The 22,064-nt window shown below is 40.2% G+C and overlaps 18 non-coding genes across 18 annotated transcripts; all 18 read right to left on the bottom strand.

The window, feature by feature from the left end:
* Positions 1-265: 265 nt before the first annotated feature.
* Positions 266-338, bottom strand: trnav-cac (transfer RNA valine (anticodon CAC)). Its single transcript has one exon. It is a non-coding gene; the product is annotated as a tRNA-Val (tRNA).
* Positions 339-1,476: 1,138 nt separating this feature from the next.
* On the bottom strand, positions 1,477-1,549 carry trnav-cac (transfer RNA valine (anticodon CAC)). The gene has a single exon. It is a non-coding gene; the product is annotated as a tRNA-Val (tRNA).
* A 1,139-nt stretch (positions 1,550-2,688) lies between these two features.
* trnav-cac (transfer RNA valine (anticodon CAC)) lies at positions 2,689-2,761 on the bottom strand. The gene has a single exon. It is a non-coding gene; the product is annotated as a tRNA-Val (tRNA).
* A 1,136-nt stretch (positions 2,762-3,897) lies between these two features.
* Positions 3,898-3,970, bottom strand: trnav-cac (transfer RNA valine (anticodon CAC)). The gene has a single exon. It is a non-coding gene; the product is annotated as a tRNA-Val (tRNA).
* Positions 3,971-5,110: 1,140 nt separating this feature from the next.
* On the bottom strand, positions 5,111-5,183 carry trnav-cac (transfer RNA valine (anticodon CAC)). The gene has a single exon. It is a non-coding gene; the product is annotated as a tRNA-Val (tRNA).
* A 1,141-nt stretch (positions 5,184-6,324) lies between these two features.
* On the bottom strand, positions 6,325-6,397 carry trnav-cac (transfer RNA valine (anticodon CAC)). The gene has a single exon. It is a non-coding gene; the product is annotated as a tRNA-Val (tRNA).
* Positions 6,398-7,534: 1,137 nt separating this feature from the next.
* Positions 7,535-7,607, bottom strand: trnav-cac (transfer RNA valine (anticodon CAC)). Its single transcript has one exon. It is a non-coding gene; the product is annotated as a tRNA-Val (tRNA).
* A 1,137-nt stretch (positions 7,608-8,744) lies between these two features.
* On the bottom strand, positions 8,745-8,817 carry trnav-cac (transfer RNA valine (anticodon CAC)). The gene has a single exon. It is a non-coding gene; the product is annotated as a tRNA-Val (tRNA).
* A 1,143-nt stretch (positions 8,818-9,960) lies between these two features.
* On the bottom strand, positions 9,961-10,033 carry trnav-cac (transfer RNA valine (anticodon CAC)). The gene has a single exon. It is a non-coding gene; the product is annotated as a tRNA-Val (tRNA).
* Positions 10,034-11,168: 1,135 nt separating this feature from the next.
* On the bottom strand, positions 11,169-11,241 carry trnav-cac (transfer RNA valine (anticodon CAC)). The gene has a single exon. It is a non-coding gene; the product is annotated as a tRNA-Val (tRNA).
* Positions 11,242-12,379: 1,138 nt separating this feature from the next.
* Positions 12,380-12,452, bottom strand: trnav-cac (transfer RNA valine (anticodon CAC)). Its single transcript has one exon. It is a non-coding gene; the product is annotated as a tRNA-Val (tRNA).
* Positions 12,453-13,588: 1,136 nt separating this feature from the next.
* trnav-cac (transfer RNA valine (anticodon CAC)) lies at positions 13,589-13,661 on the bottom strand. Its single transcript has one exon. It is a non-coding gene; the product is annotated as a tRNA-Val (tRNA).
* A 1,137-nt stretch (positions 13,662-14,798) lies between these two features.
* Positions 14,799-14,871, bottom strand: trnav-cac (transfer RNA valine (anticodon CAC)). The gene has a single exon. It is a non-coding gene; the product is annotated as a tRNA-Val (tRNA).
* Positions 14,872-16,009: 1,138 nt separating this feature from the next.
* Positions 16,010-16,082, bottom strand: trnav-cac (transfer RNA valine (anticodon CAC)). The gene has a single exon. It is a non-coding gene; the product is annotated as a tRNA-Val (tRNA).
* Positions 16,083-17,218: 1,136 nt separating this feature from the next.
* Positions 17,219-17,291, bottom strand: trnav-cac (transfer RNA valine (anticodon CAC)). The gene has a single exon. It is a non-coding gene; the product is annotated as a tRNA-Val (tRNA).
* A 1,137-nt stretch (positions 17,292-18,428) lies between these two features.
* Positions 18,429-18,501, bottom strand: trnav-cac (transfer RNA valine (anticodon CAC)). Its single transcript has one exon. It is a non-coding gene; the product is annotated as a tRNA-Val (tRNA).
* Positions 18,502-19,641: 1,140 nt separating this feature from the next.
* Positions 19,642-19,714, bottom strand: trnav-cac (transfer RNA valine (anticodon CAC)). The gene has a single exon. It is a non-coding gene; the product is annotated as a tRNA-Val (tRNA).
* Positions 19,715-20,850: 1,136 nt separating this feature from the next.
* Positions 20,851-20,923, bottom strand: trnav-cac (transfer RNA valine (anticodon CAC)). The gene has a single exon. It is a non-coding gene; the product is annotated as a tRNA-Val (tRNA).
* Positions 20,924-22,064: the final 1,141 nt, after the last annotated feature.

Here is a 22,064-nt window from a genome sequence, read left to right as displayed (position 1 = left end):
TTTTAAAAACACTTAAAATAAGGGCTGTGTTTCTTGTCGGCTTACCCTGGAGTGGTAAACTATTTGAATCATTATGGACCTCAGACCACACGTAGCAGGAATATTTTCAGAGCACCCAAGATAGCCACACATGCAGAGTACGTTACGCGACTTAAAAAAGGTAAGTCTGAATACCAAATACTGAGAAGTGCGAAGGAAAAGCATGAATTCCGAAATTGGGGCCGAGCCCTTAGTGAATAGGCTTACTGTCCAATTTGTTCAAATTTGTTTCCGCCCGGTCTCGAACCGGGGACCTTTCGCGTGTGAGGCGAACGTGATAACCACTACACTACAGAAACCTAATGAGTGGAATACTAAGGGTGTGGCTGACTTTGGCGGGGTGGGACATTTATCGTTCTCAGAACCTATTGAAAATCTGAAATTACTTAGTCCATTAATTAAGCAATAAGGCTTGAGAAGCCGGGAATTATGAGGTATTTTTTAAATATTTGTTTTATTAATAAAAACGATATGTTATCGCTTTGTCATTATGGGGCATTGTGTGTAGATAGATTTTATTTTATTTCGTCCATTTTAATATAAGTCTGTAATGTAACAAAATGTGGAAAAAAGTAAAGGGTCTGAAAACTTTCCGAATGCACTGTACCTATGCAGGCTAGCTTCTATTCCTTTGCTAGCCAGCCAACTAACTCTATCACACAATCACATCAAGCAGCTGAAATGACAGAAAACGATCTACATTTTTGTTTGTTTTACCTTGGATTATATTGCCATTTCTTTGGATATATCCATTACAATGACCCTGATAAATGCATTTGCCTGGCTCAGAGAAGCTGTCAGTCTGTTCACATTCATACAGATCGCACGGTGGAGGTCCCCCAAAAAACGGCAACATTGATCCACAGGTCGGAGAGGTAGACAGCAAGGTTTAGATAAACCACAACTGTTTCAAACCAAATGCTAGCCTCTGGGCATTGGGAAATATTGAATATGACCTTTCGCGTGTGAGGCGAACGTGATAACCACTACACTACTGAAACTACAATACAAAAAGAGGAAGTCGTGGAAAATATTAGGAATGCCCACAAGTTTACCTCACATAATATCCCAAAGTGAGTACCACAGAAAGAGCCATAATACCCATTAAAAACTAGCGGTCAAACAGGAAAATGGTTCCAATCATTTTTCCACCCTTCATGTTCCCCACAGGGGATTTTAAAAACACTTAAAATAAGGGCTGTGTTTCTTGTCGGCTTACCCTGGAGTGGTAAACTATTTGAATCATTATGGACCTCAGACCACACGTAGCAGGAATATTTTCAGAGCACCCAAGATAGCCACACATGCAGAGTACGTTACGCGACAAAAAAGGTAAGTCTGAATACCAAATACTGAGAAGTGCGAAGGAAAAGCATGAATTCCAAAATTGGGACCGAGCCCTTAGTGAATAGGCTTACTGTCCAATTTGTTCAAATTTGTTTCCGCCCGGTTTCGAACCGGGGACCTTTCGCGTGTGAGGCGAACGTGATAACCACTACACTACGGAAACCTAATGAGTGGAATACTAAGGGTGTGGCTGACTTTGGCGGGGTGGGACATTTATCGTTCTCAGAACCTATTGAAAATCTGAAATTACTTAGTCCATTAATTAAGCAATAAGGCTTGAGAAGCCGGGAATTATGAGGTATTTTTAAAATATTTGTTTTATTAATAAAAACGATATGTTATCGCTTTGTCATTATGGGGCATTGTGTGTAGATAGATTTTATTTTATTTCGTCCATTTTAGTATAAGTCTGTAATGTAACAAAATGTGGAAAAAAGTAAGGGGTCTGAAAACTTTCCGAATGCACTGTACCTATGCAGGCTAGCTTCTATTCCTTTGCTAGCCAGCCAACTAAATCTATCACACAATCACATCAAGCAGCTGAAATGACAGAAAACGATCTACATTTTTGTTTGTTTTACCTTGGATTATATTGCCATTTCTTTGGATATATCCATTACAATGACCCTGATAAATGCATTTGCCTGGCTCAGAGAAGCTGTCAGTCTGTTCACATTCATACAGATCGCACGGTGGAGGTCCCCCAAAAAACGGCAACATTGATCCACAGGTCGGAGAGGTAGACAGCAAGGTTTAGATAAACCACAACTGTTTCAAACCAAATGCTAGCCTCTGGGCATTGGGAAATATTGAATATGACCTTTCGCATGTGAGGCGAACGTGATAACCACTACACTACTGAAACTACAATACAAAAAGAGGAAGTCGTGGAAAATATTAGGAATGCCCACAAGTTTACCTCACATAATATCCCAAAGTGAGTACCACAGAAAGAGCCATAATACCCATTAAAAACTAGCGGTCAAACAGGAAAATGGTTCCAATCATTTTTCCACCCTTCATGTTCCCCACAGGGGATTTTAAAAACACTTAAAATAAGGGCTGTGTTTCTTGTCGGCTTACCCTGGAGTGGTAAACTATTTGAATCATTATGGACCTCAGACCACACGTAGCAGGAATATTTTCAGAGCACCCAAGATAGCCACACATGCAGAGTACGTTACGCGACTAAAAAAGGTAAGTCTGAATACCAAATACTGAGAAGTGCGAAGGAAAAGCATGAATTCCAAAATTGGGACCGAGCCCTTAGTGAATAGGCTTACTGTCCAATTTGTTCAAATTTGTTTCCGCCCGGTTTCGAACCGGGGACCTTTCGCGTGTGAGGCGAACGTGATAACCACTACACTACGGAAACCTAATGAGTGGAATACTAAGGGTGTGGCTGACTTTGGCGGGGTGGGACATTTATCGTTCTCAGAACCTATTGAAAATCTGAAATTACTTAGTCCATTAATTAAGCAATAAGGCTTGAGAAGCCGGGAATTATGAGGTATTTTTAAAATATTTGTTTTATTAATAAAAACGATATGTTATCGCTTTGTCATTATGGGGCATTGTGTGTAGATAGATTTTATTTTATTTCGTCCATTTTAGTATAAGTCTGTAATGTAACAAAATGTGGAAAAAAGTAAGGGGTCTGAAAACTTTCCGAATGCACTGTACCTATGCAGGCTAGCTTCTATTCCTTTGCTAGCCAGCCAACTAAATCTATCACACAATCACATCAAGCAGCTGAAATGACAGAAAACGATCAACATTTTTGTTTGTTTTACCTTGGATTATATTGCCATTTCTTTGGATATATCCATTACAATGACCCTGATAAATGCATTTGCCTGGCTCAGAGAAGCTGTCAGTCTGTTCACATTCATACAGATCGCACGGTGGAGGTCCCCCAAAAAACGGCAACATTGATCCACAGGTCGGAGAGGTAGACAGCAAGGTTTAGATAAACCACAACTGTTTCAAACCAAATGCTAGCCTCTGGGCATTGGGAAATATTGAATATGACCTTTCGCATGTGAGGCGAACGTGATAACCACTACACTACTGAAACTACAATACAAAAAGAGGAAGTCGTGGAAAATATTAGGAATGCCCACAAGTTTACCTCACATAATATCCCAAAGTGAGTACCACAGAAAGAGCCATAATACCCATTAAAAACTAGCGGTCAAACAGGAAAATGGTTCCAATCATTTTTCCACCCTTCATGTTCCCCACAGGGGATTTTAAAAACACTTAAAATAAGGGCTGTGTTTCTTGTCGGCTTACCCTGGAGTGGTAAACTATTTGAATCATTATGGACCTCAGACCACACGTAGCAGGAATATTTTCAGAGCACCCAAGATAGCCACACATGCAGAGTACGTTACGCGACTAAAAAAGGTAAGTCTGAATACCAAATACTGAGAAGTGCGAAGGAAAAGCATGAATTCCAAAATTGGACCGAGCCCTTAGAATAGGCTTACTGTCCAATTTGTTCAAATTTGTTTCCGCCCGGTTTCGAACCGGGGACCTTTCGCGTGTGAGGCGAACGTGATAACCACTACACTACGGAAACCTAATGAGTGGAATACTAAGGGTGTGGCTGACTTTGGCGGGGTGGGACATTTATCGTTCTCAGAACCTATTGAAAATCTGAAATTACTTAGTCCATTAATTAAGCAATAAGGCTTGAGAAGCCGGGAATTATGAGGTATTTTTAAAATATTTGTTTTATTAATAAAAACGATATGTTATCGCTTTGTCATTATGGGGCATTGTGTGTAGATAGATTTTATTTTATTTCGTCCATTTTAGTATAAGTCTGTAATGTAACAAAATGTGGAAAAAAGTAAGGGGTCTGAAAACTTTCCGAATGCACTGTACCTATGCAGGCTAGCTTCTATTCCTTTGCTAGCCAGCCAACTAAATCTATCACACAATCACATCAAGCAGCTGAAATGACAGAAAACGATCAACATTTTTGTTTGTTTTACCTTGGATTATATTGCCATTTCTTTGGATATATCCATTACAATGACCCTGATAAATGCATTTGCCTGGCTCAGAGAAGCTGTCAGTCTGTTCACATTCATACAGATCGCACGGTGGAGGTCCCCCCAAAAAACGGCAACATTGATCCACAGGTCGGAGAGGTAGACAGCAAGGTTTAGATAAACCACAACTGTTTCAAACCAAATGCTAGCCTCTGGGCATTGGGAAATATTGAATATGACCTTTCGCATGTGAGGCGAACGTGATAACCACTACACTACTGAAACTACAATACAAAAAGAGGAAGTCGTGGAAAATATTAGGAATGCCCACAAGTTTACCTCACATAATATCCCAAAGTGAGTACCACAGAAAGAGCCATAATACCCATTAAAAACTAGCGGTCAAACAGGAAAATGGTTCCAATCATTTTTCCACCCTTCATGTTCCCCACAGGGGATTTTAAAAACACTTAAAATAAGGGCTGTGTTTCTTGTCGGCTTACCCTGGAGTGGTAAACTATTTGAATCATTATGGACCTCAGACCACACGTAGCAGGAATATTTTCAGAGCACCCAAGATAGCCACACATGCAGAGTACGTTACGCGACTAAAAAAGGTAAGTCTGAATACCAAATACTGAGAAGTGCGAAGGAAAAGCATGAATTCCAAAATTGGGACCGAGCCCTTAGTGAATAGGCTTACTGTCCAATTTGTTCAAATTTGTTTCCGCCCGGTTTCGAACCGGGGACCTTTCGTGTGTGAGGCGAACGTGATAACCACTACACTACGGAAACCAAATGAGTGGAATACTAAGGGTGTGGCCGACTTTGGCGGGGTGGGACATTTATCGTTCTCAGAACCTATTGAAAATCTGAAATTACTTAGTCCATTAATTAAGCAATAAGGCTTGAGAAGCCGGGAATTATGAGGTATTTTTAAAATATTTGTTTTATTAATAAAAACGATATGTTATCGCTTTGTCATTATGGGGCATTGTGTGTAGATAGATTTTATTTTATTTCGTCCATTTTAGTATAAGTCTGTAATGTAACAAAATGTGGAAAAAAGTAAGGGGTCTGAAAACTTTCCGAATGCACTGTACCTATGCAGGCTAGCTTCTATTCCTTTGCTAGCCAGCCAACTAAATCTATCACACAATCACATCAAGCAGCTGAAATGACAGAAAACGATCAACATTTTTGTTTGTTTTACCTTGGATTATATTGCCATTTCTTTGGATATATCCATTACAATGACCCTGATGATAAATGCATTTGCCTGGCTCAGAGAAGCTGTCAGTCTGTTCACATTCATACAGATCGCACGGTGGAGGTCCCCAAAAAACGGCAACATTGATCCACAGGTCGGAGAGGTAGACAGCAAGGTTTAGATAAACCACAACTGTTTCAAACCAAATGCTAGCCTCTGGGCATTGGGAAATATTGAATATGACCTTTCGCGTGTGAGGCGAACGTGATAACCACTACACTACTGAAACTACAATACAAAAAGAGGAAGTCGTGGAAAATATTAGGAATGCCCACAAGTTTACCTCACATAATATCCCAAAGTGAGTACCACAGAAAGAGCCATAATACCCATTAAAAACTAGCGGTCAAACAGGAAAATGGTTCCAATCATTTTTCCACCCTTCATGTTCCCCACAGGGGATTTTAAAAACACTTAAAATAAGGGCTGTGTTTCTTGTCGGCTTACCCTGGAGTGGTAAACTATTTGAATCATTATGGACCTCAGACCAGACGTAGCAGGAATATTTTCAGAGCACCCAAGATAGCCACACATGCAGAGTACGTTACGCGACTAAAAAAGGTAAGTCTGAATACCAAATACTGAGAAGTGCGAAGGAAAAGCATGAATTCCAAAATTGGGACCGAGCCCTTAGTGAATAGGCTTACTGTCCAATTTGTTCAAATTTGTTTCCGCCCGGTTTCGAACCGGGGACCTTTCGCGTGTGAGGCGAACGTGATAACCACTACACTACGGAAACCTAATGAGTGGAATACTAAGGGTGTGGCTGACTTTGGCGGGGTGGGACATTTATCGTTCTCAGAACCTATTGAAAATCTGAAATTACTTAGTCCATTAATTAAGCAATAAGGCTTGAGAAGCCGGGAATTATGAGGTATTTTTAAAATATTTGTTTTATTAATAAAAACGATATGTTATCGCTTTGTCATTATGGGGCATTGTGTGTAGATAGATTTTATTTTATTTCGTCCATTTTAGTATAAGTCTGTAATGTAACAAAATGTGGAAAAAAGTAAGGGGTCTGAAAACTTTCCGAATGCACTGTACCTATGCAGGCTAGCTTCTATTCCTTTGCTAGCCAGCCAACTAAATCTATCACACAATCACATCAAGCAGCTGAAATGACAGAAAACGATCAACATTTTTGTTTGTTTTACCTTGGATTATATTGCCATTTCTTTGGATATATCCATTACAATGACCCTGATAAATGCATTTGCCTGGCTCAGAGAAGCTGTCAGTCTGTTCACATTCATACAGATCGCACGGTGGAGGTCCCCAAAAAACGGCAACATTGATCCACAGGTCGGAGAGGTAGACAGCAAGGTTTAGATAAACCACAACTGTTTCAAACCAAATGCTAGCCTCTGGGCATTGGGAAATATTGAATATGACCTTTCGCGTGTGAGGCGAACGTGATAACCACTACACTACTGAAACTACAATACAAAAAGAGGAAGTCGTGGAAAATATTAGGAATGCCCACAAGTTTACCTCACATAATATCCCAAAGTGAGTACCACAGAAAGAGCCATAATACCCATTAAAAACTAGCGGTCAAACAGGAAAATGGTTCCAATCATTTTTCCACCCTTCATGTTCCCCACAGGGGATTTTAAAAACACTTAAAATAAGGGCTGTGTTTCTTGTCGGCTTACCCTGGAGTGGTAAACTATTTGAATCATTATGGACCTCAGACCACACGTAGCAGGAATATTTTCAGAGCACCCAAGATAGCCACACATGCAGAATGCGTTACGCGACAAAAAAGGTAAGTCTGAATACCAAATACTGAGAAGTGCGAAGGAAAAGCATGAATTCCAAAATTGGGACCGAGCCCTTAGTGAATAGGCTTACTGTCCAATTTGTTCAAATTTGTTTCCGCCCGGTTTCGAACCGGGGACCTTTCGCGTGTGAGGCGAACGTGATAACCACTACACTACGGAAACCTAATGAGTGGAATACTAAGGGTGTGGCTGACTTTGGCGGGGTGGGACATTTATCGTTCTCAGAACCTATTGAAAATCTGAAATTACTTAGTCCATTAATTAAGCAATAAGGCTTGAGAAGCCGGGAATTATGAGGTATTTTTAAAATATTTGTTTTATTAATAAAAACGATATGTTATCGCTTTGTCATTATGGGGCATTGTGTGTAGATAGATTTTATTTTATTTCGTCCATTTTAGTATAAGTCTGTAATGTAACAAAATGTGGAAAAAAGTAAGGGGTCTGAAAACTTTCCGAATGCACTGTACCTATGCAGGCTAGCTTCTATTCCTTTGCTAGCCAGCCAACTAAATCTATCACACAATCACATCAAGCAGCTGAAATGACAGAAAACGATCAACATTTTTGTTTGTTTTACCTTGGATTATATTGCCATTTCTTTGGATATATCCATTACAATGACCCTGATAAATGCATTTGCCTGGCTCAGAGAAGCTGTCAGTCTGTTCACATTCATACAGATCGCACGGTGGAGGTCCCCAAAAAACGGCAACATTGATCCACAGGTCGGAGAGGTAGACAGCAAGGTTTAGATAAACCACAACTGTTTCAAACCAAATGCTAGCCTCTGGGCATTGGGAAATATTGAATATGACCTTTCGCGTGTGAGGCGAACGTGATAACCACTACACTACTGAAACTACAATACAAAAAGAGGAAGTCGTGGAAAATATTAGGAATGCCCACAAGTTTACCTCACATAATATCCCAAAGTGAGTACCACAGAAAGAGCCATAATACCCATTAAAAACTAGCGGTCAAACAGGAAAATGGTTCCAATCATTTTTCCACCCTTCATGTTCCCCACAGGGGATTTTAAAAACACTTAAAATAAGGGCTGTGTTTCTTGTCGGCTTACCCTGGAGTGGTAAACTATTTGAATCATTATGGACCTCAGACCACACGTAGCAGGAATATTTTCAGAGCACCCAAGATAGCCACACATGCAGAATGCGTTACGCGACAAAAAAGGTAAGTCTGAATACCAAATACTGAGAAGTGCGAAGGAAAAGCATGAATTCCAAAATTGGGACCGAGCCCTTAGTGAATAGGCTTACTGTCCAATTTGTTCAAATTTGTTTCCGCCCGGTTTCGAACCGGGGACCTTTCGCGTGTGAGGCGAACGTGATAACCACTACACTACGGAAACCTAATGAGTGGAATACTAAGGGTGTGGCTGACTTTGGCGGGGTGGGACATTTATCGTTCTCAGAACCTATTGAAAATCTGAAATTACTTAGTCCATTAATTAAGCAATAAGGCTTGAGAAGCCGGGAATTATGAGGTATTTTTAAAATATTTGTTTTATTAATAAAAACGATATGTTATCGCTTTGTCATTATGGGGCATTGTGTGTAGATAGATTTTATTTTATTTCGTCCATTTTAGTATAAGTCTGTAATGTAACAAAATGTGGAAAAAAGTAAGGGGTCTGAAAACTTTCCGAATGCACTGTACCTATGCAGGCTAGCTTCTATTCCTTTGCTAGCCGGCGAGCCCAACTAAATCTATCACACAATCACATCAAGCAGCTGAAATGACAGAAAACGATCAACATTTTTGTTTGTTTTACCTTGGATTATATTGCCATTTCTTTGGATATATCCATTACAATGACCCTGATAAATGCATTTGCCTGGCTCAGAGAAGCTGTCAGTCTGTTCACATTCATACAGATCGCACGGTGGAGGTCCCCCAAAAAACGGCAACATTGATCCACAGGTCGGAGAGGTAGACAGCAAGGTTTCGATAAACCACAACTGTTTCAAACCAAATGCTAGCCTCTGGGCATTGGGAAATATTGAATATGACCTTTCGCATGTGAGGTGAACGTGATAACAACTACACTACTGAAACTACAATACAAAAAGAGGAAGTCGTGGAAAATATTAGGAATGCCAACAAGTTTACCTCACATAATATCCCAAAGTGAGTACCACAGAAAGAGCCATAATACCCATTAAAAACTAGCGGTCAAACAGGAAAATGGTTCCAATAATTTTCCACCCTTCATGATCCCCACAGGGGATTTTAAAAACACTTAAAATAAGGGCTGTGTTTCTTGTTGGCTTACCCTGGAGTGGTAAACTATTGGAATCATTATGGACCTCAGACCACACGTAGCAGGAATATTTTCAGAGCACCCAAGATAGCCACACATGCAGAGTACGTTACGCGACTAAAAAAGGTAAGTCTGAATACCAATTACTGAGAAGTGCAAAGAAAAAGCATGAATTCCAAAATTGGGACAGAGCCCTGAGTGAATAGGCTTACTGTCCAATTTGTTCAAATTTGTTTCCGCCCGGTTTCGAACCGGGGACCTTTCGCGTGTGAGGCGAACGTGATAACCACTACACTACGGAAACCTAATGAGTGGAATACTAAGGGTGTGGCTGACTTTGGCGGGGTGGGACATTTATCGTTCTCAGAACCTATTGAAAATCTGAAATTACTTAGTCCATTAATTAAGCAATAAGGCTTGAGAAGCCGGGAATTATGAGGTATTTTTAAAATATTTGTTTTATTAATAAAAACGATATGTTATCGCTTTGTCATTATGGGGCATTGTGTGTAGATAGATTTTATTTTATTTCGTCCATTTTAGTATAAGTCTGTAATGTAACAAAATGTGGAAAAAAGTAAGGGGTCTGAAAACTTTCCGAATGCACTGTACCTATGCAGGCTAGCTTCTATTCCTTTGCTAGCCAGCCAACTAAATCTATCACACAATCACATCAAGCAGCTGAAATGACAGAAAACGATCAACATTTTTGTTTGTTTTACCTTGGATTATATTGCCATTTCTTTGGATATATCCATTACAATGACCCTGATAAATGCATTTGCCTGGCTCAGAGAAGCTGTCAGTCTGTTCACATTCATACAGATCGCACGGTGGAGGTCCCCAAAAAACGGCAACATTGATCCACAGGTCGGAGAGGTAGACAGCAAGGTTTAGATAAACCACAACTGTTTCAAACCAAATGCTAGCCTCTGGGCATTGGGAAATATTGAATATGACCTTTCGCGTGTGAGGCGAACGTGATAACCACTACACTACTGAAACTACAATACAAAAAGAGGAAGTCGTGGAAAATATTAGGAATGCCCACAAGTTTACCTCACATAATATCCCAAAGTGAGTACCACAGAAAGAGCCATAATACCCATTAAAAACTAGCGGTCAAACAGGAAAATGGTTCCAATCATTTTTCCACCCTTCATGTTCCCCACAGGGGATTTTAAAAACACTTAAAATAAGGGCTGTGTTTCTTGTCGGCTTACCCTGGAGTGGTAAACTATTTGAATCATTATGGACCTCAGACCACACGTAGCAGGAATATATTCAGAGCGCCCAAGATAGCCACACATGCAGAGTGCGTTACGCGACAAAAAAGGTAAGTCTGAATACCAAATACTGAGAAGTGCGAAGGAAAAGCATGAATTCCAAATTGGGACCGAGCCCTTAGTGAATAGGCTTACTGTCCAATTTGTTCAATTTGTTTCCGCCCGGTTTCGAACCGGGGACCTTTCGCGTGTGAGGCGAACGTGATAACCACTACACTACGGAAACCTAATGAGTGGAATACTAAGGGTGTGGCTGACTTTGGCGGGGTGGGACATTTATCGTTCTCAGAACCTATTGAAAATCTGAAATTACTTAGTCCATTAATTAAGCAATAAGGCTTGAGAAGCCGGGAATTATGAGGTATTTTTAAAATATTTGTTTTATTAATAAAAACGATATGTTATCGCTTTGTCATTATGGGGCATTGTGTGTAGATAGATTTTATTTTATTTCGTCCATTTTAGTATAAGTCTGTAATGTAACAAAATGTGGAAAAAAGTAAGGGGTCTGAAAACTTTCCGAATGCACTGTACCTATGCAGGCTAGCTTCTATTCCTTTGCTAGCCAGCCAACTAAATCTATCACACAATCACATCAAGCAGCTGAAATGACAGAAAACGATCAACATTTTTGTTTGTTTTACCTTGGATTATATTGCCATTTCTTTGGATATATCCATTACAATGACCCTGATAAATGCATTTGCCTGGCTCAGAGAAGCTGTCAGTCTGTTCACATTCATACAGATCGCACGGTGGAGGTCCCCAAAAAACGGCAACATTGATCCACAGGCCGGAGAGGTAGACAGCAAGGTTTAGATAAACCACAACTGTTTCAAACCAAATGCTAGCCTCTGGGCATTGGGAAATATTGAATATGACCTTTCGCGTGTGAGGCGAACGTGATAACCACTACACTACTGAAACTACAATACAAAAAGAGGAAGTCGTGGAAAATATTAGGAATGCCCACAAGTTTACCTCACATAATATCCCAAATTGAGTACCACAGAAAGAGCCATAATACCCATTAAAAACTAGCGGTCAAACAGGAAAATGGTTCCAATCATTTTTCCACCCTTCATGTTCCCCACAGGGGATTTTAAAAACACTTAAAATAAGGGCTGTGTTTCTTGTCGGCTTACCCTGGAGTGGTAAACTATTTGAATCATTATGGACCTCAGACCACACGTAGCAGGAATATATTCAGAGCGCCCAAGCCAGCCACACATGCAGAATGCGTTACGCGACAAAAAAAGGTAAGTCTGAATACCAAATACTGAGAAGTGCAAAGGAAAAGCATGAATTCCAAAATTGGGACCGATCCCTTAGTGAATAGGCTTACTGTCCAATTTGTTCAAATTTGTTTCCGCCCGGTTTCGAACCGGAGACCTTTCGCATGTGAGGCGAACGTGATAACCACTACACTACGGAAACCTAATGAGTGGAATACTAAGGGTGTGGCTGACTTTGGCGGGGTGGGACATTTATCGTTCTCAGAACCTATTGAAAATCTGAAATTACTTAGTCCATTAATTAAGCAATAAGGCTTGAGAAGCCGGGAATTATGAGGTATTTTTAAAATATTTGTTTTATTAATAAAAACGATATGTTATCGCTTTGTCATTATGGGGCATTGTGTGTAGATAGATTTTATTTTATTTCGTCCATTTTAGTATAAGTCTGTAATGTAACAAAATGTGGAAAAAAGTAAGGGGTCTGAAAACTTTCCGAATGCACTGTACCTATGCAGGCTAGCTTCTATTCCTTTGCTAGCCAGCCAACTAAATCTATCACACAATCACATCAAGCAGCTGAAATGACAGAAAACGATCTACATTTTTGTTTGTTTTACCTTGGATTATATTGCCATTTCTTTGGATATATCCATTACAATGACCCTGATAAATGCATTTGCCTGGCTCAGAGAAGCTGTCAGTCTGTTCACATTCATACAGATCGCACGGTGGAGGTCCCCAAAAAACGGCAACATTGATCCACAGGTCGGAGAGGTAGACAGCAAGGTTTAGATAAACCACAACTGTTTCAAACCAAATGCTAGCCTCTGGGCATTGGGAAATATTGAATATGACCTTTCGCGTGTGAGGCGAACGTGATAACCACTACACTACTGAAACTACAATACAAAAAAGGAAGTCGTGGAAAATATTAGGAATGCCCACAAGTTTACCTCACATAATATCCCAAAGTGAGTACCACAGAAAGAGCCATAATACCCATTAAAAACTAGCGGTCAAACAGGAAAATGGTTCCAATCATTTTTCCACCCTTCATGTTCCCCACAGGGGATTTTAAAAACACTTAAAATAAGGGCTGTGTTTCTTGTCGGCTTACCCTGGAGTGGTAAACTATTTGAATCATTATGGACCTCAGACCACACGTAGCAGGAATATATTCAGAGCGCCCAAGCTAGCCACACATGCAGAGTGCGTTACGCGACAAAAAAGGTAAGTCTGAATACCAAATACTGAGAAGTGCGAAGGAAAAGCATGAATTCCAAAATTGGGACCGAGCCCTTAGTGAATAGGCTTACTGTCCAATTTGTTCAAATTTGTTTCCGCCCGGTTTCGAACCGGGGACCTTTCGCGTGTGAGGCGAACGTGATAACCACTACACTACGGAAACCTAATGAGTGGAATACTAAGGGTGTGGCTGACTTTGGCGGGGTGGGACATTTATCGTTCTCAGAACCTATTGAAAATCTGAAATTACTTAGTCCATTAATTAAGCAATAAGGCTTGAGAAGCCGGGAATTATGAGGTATTTTTAAAATATTTGTTTTATTAATAAAAACGATATGTTATCGCTTTGTCATTATGGGGCATTGTGTGTAGATAGATTTTATTTTATTTCGTCCATTTTAGTATAAGTCTGTAATGTAACAAAATGTGGAAAAAAGTAAGGGGTCTGAAAACTTTCCGAATGCACTGTACCTATGCAGGCTAGCTTCTATTCCTTTGCTAGCCAGCCAACTAAATCTATCACACAATCACATCAAGCAGCTGAAATGACAGAAAACGATCTACATTTTTGTTTGTTTTACCTTGGATTATATTGCCATTTCTTTGGATATATCCATTACAATGACCCTGATAAATGCATTTGCCTGGCTCAGAGAAGCTGTCAGTCTGTTCACATTCATACAGATCGCACGGTGGAGGTCCCCAAAAAACGGCAACATTGATCCACAGGCCGGAGAGGTAGACAGCAAGGTTTAGATAAACCACAACTGTTTCAAACCAAATGCTAGCCTCTGGGCATTGGGAAATATTGAATATGACCTTTCGCGTGTGACGCGAACGTGATAACCACTACACTACTGAAACTACAATACAAAAAGAGGAAGTCGTGGAAAATATTAGGAATGCCCACAAGTTTACCTCACATAATATCCCAATTTGAGTACCACAGAAAGAGCCATAATACCCATTAAAAACTAGCGGTCAAACAGGAAAATGGTTCCAATCATTTTTCCACCCTTCATGGTCCCCACAGGGGATTTTAAAAACACTTAAAATAAGGGCTGTGTTTCTTGTCGGCTTACCCTGGAGTGGTAAACTATTTGAATCATTATGGACCTCAGACCACACGTAGCAGGAATATATTCAGAGCGCCCAAGCTAGCCACACATGCAGAGTACTTCACGCGACAAAAAAGGTAAGTCTGAATACCAAATACTGAGAAGTGCGAAGGAAAAGCATGAATTCCAAAATTGGGACCGAGCCCTTAGTGAATAGGCTTAATGTCCAATTTGTTCAAATTTGTTTCCGCCCGGTTTCGAACCGGGGACCTTTCGCGTGTGAGGCGAACGTGATAACCACTACACTACGGAAACCTAATGAGTGGAATACTAAGGGTGTGGCTGACTTTGGCGGGGTGGGACATTTATCGTTCTCAGAACCTATTGAAAATCTGAAATTACTTAGTCCATTAATTAAGCAATAAGGCTTGAGAAGCCGGGAATTATGAGGTATTTTTAAAATATTTGTTTTATTAATAAAAACGATATGTTATCGCTTTGTCATTATGGGGCATTGTGTGTAGATAGATTTTATTTTATTTCATCCATTTTAGTATAAGTCTGTAATGTAACAAAATGTGGAAAAAAGTAAGGGGTCTGAAAACTTTCCGAATGCACTGTACCTATGCAGGCTAGCTTCTATTCCTTTGCTAGCCAGCCAACTAAATCTATCACACAATCACATCAAGCAGCTGAAATGACAGAAAACGATCTACATTTTTGTTTGTTTTACCTTGGATTATATTGCCATTTCTTTGGATATATCCATTACAATGACCCTGATAAATGCATTTGCCTGGCTCAGAGAAGCTGTCAGTCTGTTCACATTCATACAGATCGCACGGTGGAGGTCCCCAAAAAAACGGCAACATTGATCCACAGGTCGGAGAGGTAGACAGCAAGGTTTAGATAAACCACAACTGTTTCAAACCAAATGCTAGCCTCTGGGCATTGGGAAATATTGAATATGACCTTTCGCGTGTGAGGCGAACGTGATAACCACTACACTACTGAAACTACAATACAAAAAGAGGAAGTCGTGGAAAATATTAGGAATGCCCACAAGTTTACCTCACATAATATCCCAAAGTGAGTACCACAGAAAGAGCCATAATACCCATTAAAAACTAGCGGTCAAACAGGAAAATGGTTCCAATCATTTTTCCACCCTTCATGTTCCCCACAGGGGATTTTAAAAACACTTAAAATAAGGGCTGTGTTTCTTGTCGGCTTACCCTGGAGTGGTAAACTATTTGAATCATTATGGACCTCAGACCACACGTAGCAGGAATATATTCAGAGCGCCCAAGCTAGCCACACATGCAGAGTGCGTTACGCGACAAAAAAGGTAAGTCTGAATACCAAATACTGAGAAGTGCGAAGGAAAAGCATGAATTCCAAAATTGGGACCGAGCCCTTAGTGAATAGGCTTACTGTCCAATTTGTTCAAATTTGTTTCCGCCCGGTTTCGAACCGGGGACCTTTCGCGTGTGAGGCGAACGTGATAACCACTACACTACGGAAACCTAATGAGTGGAATACTAAGGGTGTGGCTGACTTTGGCGGGGTGGGACATTTATCGTTCTCAGAACCTATTGAAGATCTGAAATTACTTAGTCCATTAATTAAGCAATAAGGCTTGAGAAGCCGGGAATTATGAGGTATTTTTAAAATATTTGTTTTATTAATAAAAACTATATGTTATCGCTTTGTCATTATGGGGCATTGTGTGTAGATAGATTTTATTTTATTTCGTCCATTTTAGTATAAGTCTGTAATGTAACAAAATGTGGAAAAAAGTAAGGGGTCTGAAAACTTTCCGAATGCACTGTACCTATGCAGGCTAGCTTCTATTCCTTTGCTAGCCAGCCAACTAAATCTATCACACAATCACATCAAGCAGCTGAAATGACAGAAAACGATCTACATTTTTGTTTGTTTTACCTTGGATTATATTGCCATTTCTTTGGATATATCCATTACAATGACCCTGATAAATGCATTTGCCTGGCTCAGAGAAGCTGTCAGTCTGTTCACATTCATACAGATCGCACGGTGGAGGTCCCCAAAAAACGGCAACATTGATCCACAGGTCGGAGAGGTAGACAGCAAGGTTTAGATAAACCACAACTGTTTCAAACCAAATGCTAGCCTCTGGGCATTGGGAAATATTGAATATGACCTTTCGCGTGTGAGGCGAACGTGATAACCACTACACTACTGAAACTACAATACAAAAAGAGGAAGTCGTGGAAAATATTAGGAATGCCCACAAGTTTACCTCACATAATATCCCAAAGTGAGTACCACAGAAAGAGCCATAATACCCATTAAAAACTAGCGGTCAAACAGGAAAATGGTTCCAATCATTTTTCCACCCTTCATGTTCCCCACAGGGGATTTTAAAAACACTTAAAATAAGGGCTGTGTTTCTTGTCGGCTTACCCTGGAGTGGTAAACTATTTGAATCATTATGGACCTCAGACCACACGTAGCAGGAATATATTCAGAGCGCCCAAGCTAGCCACACATGCAGAGTGCGTTACGCGACAAAAAAGGTAAGTCTGAATACCAAATACTGAGAAGTGCGAAGGAAAAGCATGAATTCCAAATTGGGACCGAGCCCTTAGTGAATAGGCTTACTGTCCAATTTGTTCAAATTTGTTTCCGCCCGGTTTCGAACCGGGGACCTTTCGCGTGTGAGGCGAACGTGATAACCACTACACTACGGAAACCTAATGAGTGGAATACTAAGGGTGTGGCTGACTTTGGCGGGGTGGGACATTTATCGTTCTCAGAACCTATTGAAAATCTGAAATTACTTAGTCCATTAATTAAGCAATAAGGCTTGAGAAGCCGGGAATTATGAGGTATTTTTAAAATATTTGTTTTATTAATAAAAACGATATGTTATCGCTTTGTCATTATGGGGCATTGTGTGTAGATAGATTTTATTTTATTTCATCCATTTTAGTATAAGTCTGTAATGTAACAAAATGTGGAAAAAAGTAAGGGGTCTGAAAACTTTCCGAATGCACTGTACCTATGCAGGCTAGCTTCTATTCCTTTGCTAGCCAGCCAACTAAATCTATCACACAATCACATCAAGCAGCTGAAATGACAGAAAACGATCAACATTTTTGTTTGTTTTACCTTGGATTATATTGCCATTTCTTTGGATATATCCATTACAATGACCCTGATAAATGCATTTGCCTGGCTCAGAGAAGCTGTCAGTCTGTTCACATTCATACAGATCGCACGGTGGAGGTCCCCAAAAAACGGCAACATTGATCCACAGGTCGGAGAGGTAGACAGCAAGGTTTAGATAAACCACAACTGTTTCAAACCAAATGCTAGCCTCTGGGCATTGGGAAATATTGAATATGACCTTTCGCGTGTGAGGCGAACGTGATAACCACTACACTACTGAAACTACAATACAAAAAGAGGAAGTCGTGGAAAATATTAGGAATGCCCACAAGTTTACCTCACATAATATCCCAAAGTGAGTACCACAGAAAGAGCCATAATACCCATTAAAAACTAGCGGTCAAACAGGAAAATGGTTCCAATCATTTTTCCACCCTTCATGTTCCCCACAGGGGATTTTAAAAACACTTAAAATAAGGGCTGTGTTTCTTGTATGCTTACCCTGGAGTGGTAAACTATTTGAATCATTATGGACCTCAGACCACACGTAGCAGGAATATATTCAGAGCGCCCAAGCTAGCCACACATGCAGAGTGCTTCACGCGACAAAAAAGGTAAGTCTGAATACCAAATACTGAGAAGTGCGAAGGAAAAGCATGAATTCCAAAATTGGGACCGAGCCCTTAGTGAATAGGTTTACTGTCCAATTTGCTCAAATTTGTTTCCGCCCGGTTTTGAACCGGGGACCTTTCGCGTGTGAGGCGAACGTGATAACCACTACACTACGGAAACCTAATGAGTGGAATACTAAGGGTGTGGCTGACTTTGCCGGGGTGGGACATTTATCGTTCTCAGAACCTATTGAAAATCTGAAATTACTTAGTCCATTAATTAAGCAATAAGGCTTGAGAAGCCGGGAATTATGAGGTATTTTTAAAATATTTGTTTTATTAATAAAAACGATATGTTATCGCTTTGTCCATTATGGGGCATTGTGTGTAGATAGATTTTATTTTATTTCATCCATTTTAGTATAAGTCTGTAATGTAACAAAATGTGGAAAAAAGTAAGGGGTCTGAAAACTTTCCGAATGCACTGTACCTATGCAGGCTAGCTTCTATTCCTTTGCTAGCCAGCCAACTAAATCTATCACACAATCACATCAAGCAGCTGAAATGACAGAAAACGATCTAACATTTTTGTTTGTTTTACCTTGGATTATATTGCCATTTCTTTGGATATATCCATTACAATGACCCTGATAAATGCATTTGCCTGGCTCAGAGAAGCTGTCAGTCTGTTCACATTCATACAGATCGCACGGTGGAGGTCCCCAAAAAACGGCAACATTGATCCACAGGTCGGAGAGGTAGACAGCAAGGTTTAGATAAACCACAACTGTTTCAAACCAAATGCTAGCCTCTGGGCATTGGGAAATATTGAATATGACCTTTCGCGTGTGAGGCGAACGTGATAACCACTACACTACTGAAACTACAATACAAAAAGAGGAAGTCGTGGAAAATATTAGGAATGCCCACAAGTTTACCTCACATAATATCCCAAAGTGAGTACCACAGAAAGAGCCATAATACCCATTAAAAACTAGCGGTCAAACAGGAAAATGGTTCCAATCATTTTTCCACCCTTCATGTTCCCCACAGGGGATTTTAAAAACACTTAAAATAAGGGCTGTGTTTCTTGTCGGCTTACCCTGGAGTGGTAAACTATTTGAATCATTATGGACCTCAGACCACACGTAGCAGGAATATATTTCAGAGCGCCCAAGATAGCCACACATGCAGAGTGCGTTACGCGACAAAAAAGGTAAGTCTGAATACCAAATACTGAGAAGTGCGAAGGAAAAGCATGAATTCCAAAATTGGGACCGAGCCCTTAGTGAATAGGCTTACTGTCCAATTTGTTCAAATTTGTTTCCGCCCGGTTTCGAACCGGGGACCTTTCGCGTGTGAGGCGAACGTGATAACCACTACACTACGGAAACCTAATGAGTGGAATACTAAGGGTGTGGCTGACTTTGGCTGGGTGGGACATTTATCGCTCTCAGAACCTATTGAAAATCTGAAATTACTTAGTCCATTAATTAAGCAATAAGGCTTGAGAAGCCGGGAATTATGAGGTATTTTTAAAATATTTGTTTTATTAATAAAAACGATATGTTATCGCTTTGTCATTATGGGGCATTGTGTGTAGATAGATTTTATTTTATTTCATCCATTTTAGTATAAGGCTGTAACGTAACAAAATGTGGAAAAAAGTAAGGGGTCTGAAAACTTTCCGAATGCACTGTACCTATGCAGGCTAGCTTCTATTCCTTTGCTAGCCAGCCAACTAAATCTATCACACAATCACATCAAGCAGCTGAAATGACAGAAAACGATCTACATTTTTGTTTGTTTTACCTTGGATTATATTGCCATTTCTTTGGATATATCCATTACAATGACCCTGATAAATGCATTTGCCTGGCTCAGAGAAGCTGTCAGTCTGTTCACATTCATACAGATCGCACGGTGGAGGTCCCCAAAAAACGGCAACATTGATCCACAGGTCGGAGAGGTAGACAGCAAGGTTTAGATAAACCACAACTGTTTCAAACCAAATGCTAGCCTCTGGGCATTGGGAAATATTGAATATGACCTTTCGCGTGTGAGGCGAACGTGATAACCACTACACTACTGAAACTACAATACAAAAAGAGGAAGTCGTGGAAAATATTAGGAATGCCCACAAGTTTACCTCACATAATATCCCAAAGTGAGTACCACAGAAAGAGCCATAATACCCATTAAAAACTAGCGGTCAAACAGGAAAATGGTTCCAATCATTTTTCCACCCTTCATGTTCCCCACAGGGGATTTTAAAAACACTTAAAATAAGGGCTGTGTTTCTTGTCGGCTTACCCTGGAGTGGTAAACTATTTGAATCATTATGGACCTCAGACCACACGTAGCAGGAATATATTCAGAGCGCCCAAGATAGCCACACATGCAGAGTGCGTTACGCGACAAAAAAGGTAAGTCTGAATACCAAATACTGAGAAGTGCGAAGGAAAAGCATGAATTCCAAAATTGGGACCGAGCCCTTAGTGAATAGGCTTACTGTCCAATTTGTTCAAATTGTTTCCGCCCGGTTTCGAACCGGGGACCTTTCGCGTGTGAGGCGAACGTGATAACCACTACACTACAGAAACCTAATGAGTGGAATACTAAGTGTGTGACTGACTTTGGCGAGGTGGGACATTTATCGTTCTAAGAACCTATTGAAAATCAGAAATTACATTGTCCATTAATTAAGCAATAAGGCTTGAGAAGCCGGGAATTATGAGGTATTTTTAAAATATTTGTTTTATTAATAAAAACTATATGTTATCGCTTTGTCATTATGGGGTATTGTTGGTAAATATATTTTATTTTTATTTCATCCATTTTAGTATAAGTCTGTAAGGTAACAAAATGTGGAAAAAGTAAGGGGTCTGAAAACTTTCCAAATGCACTGTACCTATGCAGGCTAGCTTCTATTCCTTTGCTAGCCAGCCAACTAAATCTATCACACAATCACATCAAGCAGCTGAAATGACAGAAAACGATCTACATTTTTGTTTGTTTTACCTTGGATTATATTGCCATTTCTTTGGATATATCCATTACAATGACCCTGATAAATGCATTTGCCTGGCTCAGAGAAGCTGTCAGTCTGTTCACATTCATACAGATCGCACGGTGGAGGTCCCCAAAAAAACGGCAACATTGATCCACAGGTCGGAGAGGTAGACAGCAAGGTTTAGATAAACCACAACTGTTTCAAACCAAATGCTAGCCTCTGGGCATTGGGAAATATTGAATATGACCTTTCGCGTGTGAGGCGAACGTGATAACCACTACACTACTGAAACTACAATACAAAAAGAGGAAGTCGTGGAAAATATTAGGAATGCCCACAAGTTTACCTCACATAATATCCCAAAGTGAGTACCACAGAAAGAGCCATAATACCCATTAAAAACTAGCGGTCAAACAGGAAAATGGTTCCAATCATTTTTCCACCCTTCATGTTCCCCACAGGGGATTTTAAAAACACTTAAAATAAGGGCTGTGTTTCTTGTCGGCTTACCCTGGAGTGGTAAACTATTTGAATCATTATGGACCTCAGACCACACGTAGCAGGAATATTTTCAGAGCGCCCAAGATAGCCACACATGCAGAGTGCGTTACGCGACAAAAAAAGGTAAGTCTGAATACCAAATACTGAGAAGTGCGAAGGAAAAGCATGAATTCCAAAATTGGGACCGAGCCCTTAGTGAATAGGCTTACTGTCCAATTTGTTCAAATTTG

Source organism: Oncorhynchus keta, chromosome 23, assembly GCF_023373465.1.
Source record: "Oncorhynchus keta strain PuntledgeMale-10-30-2019 chromosome 23, Oket_V2, whole genome shotgun sequence".
In the NCBI taxonomy this organism is placed as follows: domain Eukaryota; kingdom Metazoa; phylum Chordata; class Actinopteri; order Salmoniformes; family Salmonidae; genus Oncorhynchus; species Oncorhynchus keta.
Note: the sequence above shows the minus strand (reverse complement) of the source record. Positions and strands in the feature narration are given on the sequence as shown.